This window comes from Aquarana catesbeiana, linkage group LG03, assembly GCF_042186555.1.
Source record: "Aquarana catesbeiana isolate 2022-GZ linkage group LG03, ASM4218655v1, whole genome shotgun sequence".
Taxonomy (NCBI): Eukaryota; Metazoa; Chordata; class Amphibia; order Anura; family Ranidae; genus Aquarana; species Aquarana catesbeiana.
In genome coordinates this window covers 250,079,651-250,090,489 of record NC_133326.1, presented here as the reverse complement: position 1 = coordinate 250,090,489, position 10,839 = coordinate 250,079,651, and the positions used below count along the sequence as shown (strand labels likewise).

General features: G+C 43.6%; 1 protein-coding gene across 2 annotated transcripts in view; it reads left to right on the top strand.

Annotated features, from left to right (window-relative positions):
- Positions 1–10,489: 10,489 nt before the first annotated feature.
- SCAF11 (SR-related CTD associated factor 11) overlaps positions 10,490–10,839 on the top strand; it is a 176,702-nt gene continuing 176,352 nt past the window's right edge. The window contains exon 1 of one of the 2 annotated variants that reach the window (XM_073619959.1): positions 10,490–10,809. The gene's annotated coding sequence lies outside the window, so the exon portion shown is untranslated. The remainder of the gene's footprint in view (positions 10,810–10,839) is intronic. The other variant, XM_073619957.1, reaches the window with a different exon arrangement.

The window sequence follows — 10,839 nt, the reverse complement described above, 5'->3', positions numbered from 1 at the left end:
AGTCCAGTCTTCACAAGCAGAAGTCTGGACTTCTTTGACCTTTTTTGATTCCCTTGACTGCACATATCAATCTTCAACAGGTCACGAAGAGCTTTGGCCATTTTTGAATACCCCCAAATTTCAAAAATAAATATTAAAATGTAACTAATCCGCACTATGCGATTGAGCAGAAATCGCACTTGCAAAGTGAAGAGTGTGACCTCATGTGCCAATGTAAGAATGCATCAATAGTGGTAAAAACATTTATCAAAAATGACCATTATATTAGCGAAATGCAACATCATATATGAATGACAAAACACATCAAAAAGCAAGTGTGAATTAGAAAAGTATAACCATTAGTGTAGCAAATCAATCACGTGAATAAACAATAAAATTTGTGCAAAAGAAAATCAGTGTTATTAGCATCAACACAAAAGTTTAAAAATAAAGAAAGAAACCGTGTTCCTAACACCAAGAAGAGTTCATGAAAATATAGATGGTGACAGTCCCAAAATTTCTCATAGATTTCTCAAACTGCCCAAAGTGGTGAAAAGATGGTCAAACGGTATTCTTCCCAATGGTGGTCTCAAACAATGAAGAAGATGGGGTACTCTTACCAGCACTGGTGGACTCACAAGCCATGAGCGGTGAGTCAAAAAGGCTTAAACTGTCATGCAATGGGTGACAGTGTGGACACGGTCTGCAGAGATGAGATGTTCCTCCTAGGATGGAGACCTAGGTATCCGTCCGGATCGCTGGTTTGATCGTCTGACTCAATGATGTAAACGAGCCATGATCACAATATGTAAAAAAAGAAAAAAAGGGAGCCTCCACACAGTGTAAATCCAAAAGTCAATTGGAGTTTTATTGAACAAAACAGGGTCATCCGATGATCAATATAAAAACATAGCAAATAGAATCGATTCCAAAATATTAAAAATAGCGTGGTGTAAAAGTGGCTGGGTGCAGCAGAGACCCTACGCGTTTTGTCTTAAAAGACTTCTGCTGGGGTATGTGCCAACCTGCCACTTCCACGCTTTTGTCCTTTTTTGGATTTGCGCGGTATTACTACCTTACTATCTGTAATATTCTGAGGCTGAAGCCAGTTTACCACTGTTTCAACTTTGGCTGGATCTGTGGCCACTCCTTCAACCGAGACGATGTAACCCACATAGGTGACTGACGACTTGCAGAACTTGCACTTGTCTGCTGACAATTTCAGTCCCTTTTCCTGTAGGTGATGTAATACTTGTATGAGTTGGTTTTCATGCTTGTCTAGTGTAGCCCCAAACAATAATGTCATTGAGGCACACAAGACATTCCCCATGGTACTAGTTCAGCCAAAACTCTTTCCATTAACTTTTGGAATGTTGTAGGTATACCTCTTATGCCTTGTGACATGCAAGTAAATTAAAAGAAGCCCCAAGGATGTATAAAGACTGTTTTCTCCTGGTCTTCAGGTGTTATGGGAACTAAGTTGTATACAGACTGTGAACCAACAATTTCTATTTAAGGCCTCCAGAGCTTCTTCAATTCGGGGCAGTGTATACTTATCAAGTATTGTCCTCCGATTCAGAGTTCTGTAATCTCCACACAGGTGGGTGGATCCACATTTTTTTATCATTACCACAATGGGGGAAGCATAGGGACTTTTACTATTCATAATGATGCCCTGGTCTTTCATTTGGTGTAGTGTCTGTTGTACCTCATCCACGTCTTTTGGTGCTATGCTAAGGGTAGAAGATGTATTTCTAATTGGAGTCTGCACACTTCAGCATAGGAGTTAGCACCCAACACAGGATAATGCCCCGTACACATGGTTGGATTTTCCGACGGAAAATGTTTGATGGAGCCTTTTGTCGGAAATTCCGACCGTGTGTAGGCTCCATCGGACAGCTTCCATCGGAATTTCCGTCGCACAAAATTTGAGATCTGGTTCTCAAATTTTCCGACAACAAAATCTGTTAGAGTAAATTCCGATTGTGTGTATACAATTCCGACGCACAAAGTGCCACGCATGCTCGGAATCAAGCAGAAAAGCAGCATTGGCTATTGAACTTCATCTTTCTCGGCTCGTCGTACGTGTTGTACGTCACTGCATTCTTGACGTTCAGAATTTCCGACCAACTTTGTGTGACTGTGTGTATGCAAGACAAGTTTGAGCCAACATCCGTCGGAAAAAAAACATGGATTTTGTTTTCGGAATGTCCGATCGTGTGTACGAGGCAGAACAGTTCACTACAACTTGGCTCTGACCAATTATGACAGGATGAGGAGAACAATTTTTCACAGTCACGACTATGGATAATTCCACTCTGGCTCTTCAGGTCCTTTCTCCCAGGAATCGCAATCCACACTTCTTTGTTCATTCATCCCTTCAGGAGTTTCCAAGAGAACATAGCTTCAATCCCTGAGCTGCTCGGGGGGCAATACTGGAGGCTACTCTCAGCACTCTTTCTCCACTAGAATTTTCACTGGGCACTCAACAATGTGATACATCACTCCATGCTGTTAGATAACAGAGGGAACATCAATGAGCTCTTGAAGTTCAGATGGGTTATCATTAAAGGATGATAAATACTTGTGCGCACACCAAAAAGACGACTAAAAAGAGGTTTACGAATGTAGCTGCCAACATAAGGGTGTTCACACACCAATCAAGGACAAATAAAACAATAAAAATATGCGGCGCTTACTAAATAAATGAAGCACTAAGAAAAAGCTAAATAAAATATGTAAAACTATCAACCATACCAGGAGATTACAAGACAGGAACTCCAAGTAATAATTATGTCTATACAATTGATCTTCCACTACATTGTGCAACCAAAGGTCACGACAAACCAGTATTGCATCAAAAAATGAATCAAAATTGAACTAATTTCAAACCGAAGCAAAGCCTACAAATTAAGTAATAATTATTAAAGAGAAATGTTTCCAATCAGTAAAGGTGTGTGAAAGTTATGGTTCCCCCAGCCTCTCACCTCATGGCTGAACAATAACAGCCCTGTTGACCCATCTGTATTAGCTTACAGGGCTGTTATCGTTCAGCCGTGAGGTGAGAGGCTGGGGGAACCATCACTTTCACACACATTTAATCCATCACCGGTCACTCCTGGAAGAACTCTTTTGGCACTATCTTTCCAATCTAATTGTCACGATGGAGATCTGACTATTTATGGGACCTTTTTAGGACTATTTATATTTATATTCACATATTATTTTAAACACACCTGTGTGAAGTGTTGTTTGTCAGGTCATGTTTTCTAATTAGTTTTAACTGATGTTGCACTTAATGTTGGGTTTCACTTGCTACACAAATCTGTCTAATAGATATTTATTTCAAGACCTTTATTGATGCCGCACTGATTGTTTATTTGCACTTACTTACCTTTAGGCAATTTTATACTCTCATTATTTATTTTAATACACCATTGTGTGGAGTGGTGCATTTAGAATATTTAAATTAGAACCTATGCTGCACTGTGTGTTGATTCGGTTATTTTTACACATTTTTCCAGTAGATTATTAATTTGTAATATATTTTTTCTTTTTTGCTCATGTTACACTTGTGTATCGGCACATTTATTTATTAATGTGCTCTCCTGTTATCCACCTATAATGAGGAACAATTACTGATTGGAAACATTTCTCTTTGATAATTATTACTTAATTTGTAGGCTTTGCTTCGGTTTGAAACTAGTTATATTTTGATTCATTTTTTGATGCAATACTGGCTTGTCGTGACCTTTGGTTGCACAATGTAGTGGAAGATCAATTGTATAGTCATAATTATTACTTGGAGTTCCTGTCTTGTAATCTCCTGGTATGATTGATAGTTTTACATATGTTATTTAGCTTTTTCTTAGTGCTTCATTTATTTAGTAAGCGCCGCATATTTTTATTGTTTTATGGGTTCTTCCTCCCTGTTCGGACGCCGGACACAGTACACTATGGGAAGTGCCACGTCTAAGCAATCACGAGATTGCAGACACGGCGCTTCATTTGCGGGCTTTTGCCCCGCCTTGCGGTGCTTTCCGAAGTGCTGAGTAGCTTCCGCCCGGCGCTCGTAGTATCTATTACTACGGTCGGGCGGTTTGATTGACATCTGAGTTAGACATCTGATGGGTTTTATTTCCTCTTTTATTCGCTGCAAAGCCTGCAAATGAAAAACATAATGGACTAGTATGCATCGCATACTAGCCCATTATGTGCCACTTACCTGCAAAAGAATCCAGCGATGTCCCCTGTGTAGGCAGCGCCCATCTTCTGGCCCCTCTTTCTTCCGGACCGCGGACTCTGGCTCTGTGATTCGCCGGAGCCGCGTGACGTCACTCCTGCGCATGCGCAAGGGAGCCACGATAAACGGCACAGGCTAGGAAAGAAAGAGCACTTAGTTTCATTTCTTCTCGGCGCATGCGCCGTTGGAATTTTCGGCGCACTACAAGTGAAATATCTCCTAAACGGCGCACATTTAGGAGATATTTCCACTACCTATAGGTAAGCCTTATTTTGGGCTTACCTATAGGTAGAAGTTCAAAAAGTGGATTTACAACCACTTTAATATTGTACAAGGTATGCCTATGTGGAATGGAGGCTGTCAGTGAGTGCTGGCTGGGAATCAATCTACATAATCCTCCATGTCTAGAGACCATCTGAGGCCCGTGGACAGCACTGAGATGGACGGATTGGTGCTGCTTAGCTAAGATTATTAGCTTACCCATCCATTCTGTCAGGCCGTGCTCTCTGAGTGGTGTAAACCTGAAGTGACGGTTCCGCGATAAGCCCTGCTTACCGTCCTCCAGAACTGACAATCAGGTGCAACGGGGTGGAATGGAATAATGAATGAATGGTTGTAGAGTGAGACTGGGAGTGTTCAGGACGCATGCCCTGTGCCCTGCCCAATGAAGCCTTTCTGCTGCAAACACCTGATTGCAGCAGTCAAGCTTCTAGTGGACAGCTCAGTGTCCGGTGACTGGACGCTCTTAAAGGACCATCTTTTTTCATGTCCAGCTTTGGGGAAGCAAATAGTTCAGCAACTGAAGATTTGGGTTGATGAGGCTCAGGATGTTCTGTTTTGGGAGACCTAGAACAGTAATCCTCTTTTGGAATACTTTTCACCTACTTAGGAGTAAAAAACTGAATGTTAGCCTTTTTTTTTCTTCATTACTTCCATTAACTCATGGCATTCTATCAGTTAATATAATTTTGAGCTGTGTAAGAGGATGATGTGGTAGCATGCCTAATACTAAATGACTAGTCCTCATAGAGTCCACTGCAGAAGAAGGTATATCAGAATGATATACCAAATGTAACAAGAGTAACTGTAATCGTTTGCTAAAAGTGGCAACATCTTCCCCTTCTTTCTGACAAGACATATGGTAACCAGCAACCATATGCTCTTGATAATAGTATGGCTCAAAGTGATAAGACTGCGCCTGTATGGAGTCAGTTGCACTCACCCCCTTATGAGTGTCTCAATACAGGCAGATTAATTCCGTAGTTAAAGCGGAACTCCGCCGAAATGTTTTTTTTTTAAAGTCAGCAGCTACAAATACTGCAGCCGCTGACTTTTAAAACATGGACACTTACCTGTCCAGGGCGCCTGCGATGTCGGCACCCGAGGCCGAACCGTCTCTCGGTCCTTGGGTGCTGCCGCCTCCATCTTCGGTAAGGGAATCAGGAAGTGAAGCCGTGTAGCTTCACTTCCCGGTTCCCTACTGCGCATGCGCGAGTTGCGCAGCGCAATACGGATGGTCCCTGCTGTCTCTGGGACCCGTGTGTTTCCCAGCAGACAGCGGGGAGGGAGCAGGAAGTGGCGTAAATAACCGCAGATTCTGCGGCTATCTATGCCGGAAGTGGGTACAGATACCTGTAATATACAGGTATCTGCACCCCCCTCCCCCCTGAAAGGTGCCAACTGTGACACCGGAGGGGGGGAGGAATCCGATGAGTGGAAGTTCCACTTTTGGGTGGAACTCCACTTTAATCTGTAGTATGGTTCAGTATCTTGATCACGATCAGAACTATACTAGTGTCCCCAATAGTATAGTGTCCCCAAATATGTAGTTTGGTTTTTACCAAAGACATGTAACAGAATACATTTTGGCCTAAATTTAAGAAGAAATTTGAGTTTATTGGATATGTTTTATGACAGAAAGTAGAAAATATAGTTTTTTCAGTTTTTTTTTTTTTTTTTAAGTTTATATAATAAAAAACCTCAAATACCACCAAAAGAAAGCTCTACGTGTGTGAAAAAAAATGATATAAATTGAATGCATGTACAGTGTTGCATGACTGAGCAATTACCAGTTAAATTATCGCAGAGCTGAAAAGCAAAAAAATGCCCTCGTCATGAAGGGGATAAAACCTTTCCGGAGGTTAAGAGCAGAGTTATTTACAAATACAGAGAGTACTCAGCCCTTCTCTTCTCTGCTCTGCTACTGACCACCTCTATGACAAAATCTCACTCCTGTCCTGCCACAGCTTAGCCACTTCTGTCTACAACAGCTCACTGTCATCCTCCCTAGACACACTGGCCCCCCACTACACACAGAATCAGGCCCTGACACCTACAACCCTGGTAACCAGACCACACCAGAAGTCTGAAAAAACATAGCTGTGCTCTTGAGCACATGTGGCGTAAGACTAATGCCGCGTACAGACGATCGGACATTCCGACAACCAAACCGTGGATTTTTTTCCGACAGATGTTGGCTTAAACTTGTCTTGCATACACACGGTCGCACAAATGTTGTCGGAAATTCCGATCGGCAAGAACGCGGTGACGTACAACACTTACGACGAGCCGAGAAAAATGAAGTTCAATAGCCAGTGCGGCTCTTCTGCTTCATTCTGAGCATGCGTCGACTTTTGTGCGTTGGAATTGTGTACACACGCTCGGAATTTCCGACAACAAGTCTTGTTTTTGGAAAATTTGAGAACCAGCTCACAAACATTTGTTGTCGGAAATTCCGACAGCAAATGTCCGATGCAGCATACACATGGTCGGAATTTCTGACAACATTCTATGCATTAAGATAAAAAAAATCTTTGTGTGCAGCAGCCCCCCTCATACTTACCTGAGCACCTGTGGCGTAAGACTAATGCTGCGTACAGACAATCGGACATTCCGACAACCAAACCGTGGATTTTTTTCCGACGGATGTTGGCTTAAACTTGTCTTGCATACTAACGGTCGCACAAATGTTGTCGGAAATTCCGATCGGCAAGAACGCGGTGACGTACAACACTTACGACGATCCGAGAAAAATAAAGTTCAATAGCCAGTGCGGCTCTTCTGCTTGATTCCGAGCATGCGTCGACTTTTATGCGTTGGAATTGTGTACACACGCTTGGAATTTCCAACAAGTCTTGTTTTTGGAAAATTTGAGAACCAGCTCACAAACATTTGTTGTCAGACATTCCGACAGCAAATGTTCGATGCAGCATACACATGGTCGGAATTTCCGACAACATTCTATGCATTAAGATAAAAAAAATCTTTGTGTGCAGCAGCCCCCCTCATACTTACCTGAGCCTATCTCGATCCAACAATGCTGCAAGAGTGTCTCGGCTGCCCGGGACTCTCCCTCCCCATTGGCTGAGATAGCAACATGGCGCCATTGGCTCACACTGCTGTCAACCAAAGTCAGTGAACCACTGAGAGAGAGGGGGCGGGGCCGAACTGTGGCTTTGTTTCTGAATGGACACAGAGAGCAGTGGCTCGGCTTGGGTGCCCCCATAGCAAGCTGTCTGCTGTGGGGGCACTCGGCAGGGGGGAGGGGCCAGAAGCTTCCGGCGAGGGAACCGAGAAGAGGAGGATCTGGACTGCTCTGTTCAAAAACCACTGCACAGAGTAGGTAGGTATAACATGTTTGCTATTTTTAAAGAAACAAAACTGAGACTTTAATATAACTTTACCACTCCATGTCCACAGGTACAATCATTACTTTCTTCATTCAACCCCACCACTATAGACGGGGTTGCTAAACTTTTCTCTAACGTCCGGCTAACCACCTGCCCTATGAACACAGTTCCCTCACAATTGTTATGTTCACCCTCTGGCTCTATTCTATACTCTCTAACTCACATCTTCAATCTCTCCCCCTGTTCTGGCATCTTCCCCAACTCTCTAAAACATGCACTTGCCACCCCCATACTTTAAAAGCCCTCATTAGACCCCACTAATCTTAACAAACTACATCTCCATCTCCTTGCTTCCCTTTTTAGACAAAATCTTTGAACGTCTGGTCTACATCCGACTAAGCAACCACCTTGCCCAGAATAACCTTCTTGATCTCCTTCAATCTGGATTCTGCCCTCAACACTCCAGGGAAACAATCTGCTAACAGCTATCTCCAAAGGACACTATTCTGTACTCCTAATCTTGGACCTCTATGCTGCCTTTGACACAGTAGACAACCTCCTTCTCCTCAAAAAACTCCACGCCTTTGGTCTCCGTGACTGAACTAATCGGTGGCTCTCCTCCTACTTATTCAACTGCACCTTTAGCATTACTTACAATTCTACTTCCTCCTCTCCTCTCCCTTTATCTGTCAGGGTCCCCCAAGGTTCTGTTCTTGGACCGCTCTTATTCTCCATCTACACCTCCTCCCTGGGTCAGGTAACAGCCTCCCATGGCTTCCAATACCATCTCTATGCTAACGACACCCAAATCTATCTCTCTAGCCCTCAGCTCACCCCTTCAGTCTCCTCACGTGTCATTAATTTACTAACAGACATATCAGTCCGGATGTCACACCACTTCCTCAAATTGAATCTAACCAAAACCGGGCTCATGATTTTTCCTCCCCCACGTGCCTCTTCCCCTGATTTCACTACCAAAATCGACAGCACTACTATCAGCCCGTCCTGGCATGCCAAAGTTCTAGGTGTAACCCTGGACTCTGAACTATCCTTTCGGTCTCACGTCCAGTTGCTGTCCAAATCTTGCCGCCTCAACCTCTGCAACATCTCCATAATACGCCCCTTTCTAACCAATGACACCACAAAGCTCCTAGTTCACTCCCTGGTCATCTCTCACCTTGACTACTGCAACTTCCTCCCCATGGGATTTCCTTTTGCATAGTCTATCCCCCCTTCAGTCCATCATGAATGCTGCTGGCAGACTCATCCACCTTACCAATTGTTCAGTGTCTGCTACTCCTCTCTGTCAATCCCTCCACTGGCTTCTGCCCACCCAACAAATTAAATTAAAAATACTAACAACAACTTAAACAGCCGTTTACAACTTCCCCCCAGATATATAACTAACCTAGTCTCAAAATGCCAACCTACTCGTTCTCTTAGTTCCTCCCAAGACCTCCTGCTTTCTAGTTTCCTTGTCACGCTTGCCTCCAGGACTTTTCTCAAGCCTCTCCTATCCTATGGAACTTCCTACCCCAATCTGTCCGACTATCTCCTACTCTGTTTGCTTTTAGATGATCCCTGAAAAACCTTCTCTTTAGAGAAGCCTATCCTGCCCATATCCAACAACTGTACTTTTATTTTCTCCATCAGATCATCCTCCACAGTTACTACCTTTTGTATCTCTTGACCCTCCCTTCTAGATTGTAAGTTCTAATAAGCAGGGCCCTCTGATTCCTCCTGTATTAAATTGTATTGTAACTGTAATGTCTGCCCTCATGTTGTAAAGCACTGTACAAACTGTTGACGGAATATAAATACCATACCTCCCAACTTTTTGAGATGGGAATGAGGGACATCTATCAGCAAAAGTATGCAGGCATAGGACATACCCCTTGCCACGCCCCCTTACAAAAAAAAAAAAAAAAAAGATTGGTTAAACCCACAAGTGCTTTTTTTACCACTACTATTCCTTTATATTGGCTTTTGGAATTTACAAATGGAGCAATTTAGAAATCAGATGAAAGGTTTAGCACTGGAAAACTATTTTTGATAGATAAAAAGTCCATTTTATATACATCTATATAGATCAGACAAAATGGGGTGAAATGAGGGACAGAGGGACATTGCTCCAAATCAGGGACAGTCCCTCGAAATCAGGGACAGTTGGGAGCTATGATACTGTCTGCCCTCATGTTGTAAAGCACTGCACAAACTGTTGGCGCTATATAAATACTTTAAAATAATAATAAGCAGAAGGCAGCAAATCCCTACATATGTAATACAGAACATTACTGGAGTTCAGCTGGTGATGTGTGTAAAATTTGCACTTCCATTTTCTTCACCTAAGCATACACCTGCAAATCTGAAACTGTAATAAAGAACTGATCACATATCGTTTCTGGAACATATAATAGGCACCATGAACAAAATGCAGCCAGCAGGGGGCGCCAGCCTCCATGTTTATAATGAAAGCTCAGCTACAACGGACGCGGAATGGAAACTGAAATGACCCTGAAAAGCCCCCGTACTCTGTTTTTTTTTTTTTCCCTAATGACGTCAAGGCTGACTGGCGTCTACCCCGCCTGTTCTCGCGGGAGTGACGTGCAGCATCTAGCCGTCAATCATTGCATGTCATCTTCAGAGGGGGCCAGTGATTGGTCTTCAACACCAAGTCGTCCCCTAATTGGCAAGCAAGATGGCGAAGGCTGTTTTTGTGCTTTGAACTAGGCCTTTGAGCGCCGCCGTGCGGTTGTGTCGCGCTTAAGCTTCTTCCGCTGCTTCAGCTCGGGCATGTGGCCTGCGCAGGAGTAGGTTGGTTTGTGTGAGAGAGAGCCGGAGCCTCGCTCGGGGTAAATGTGGCCGGTGCTTGTCGTGACGTCCACTCATAACACGGGAGGAGGCGGTGGCTGCAGTCGGCGCACCTAGCGGCCGGGGACAGGCTGACATCTAAATCTGGTGAGTGGCGTGCGGCCTGCTCAGGCGCTG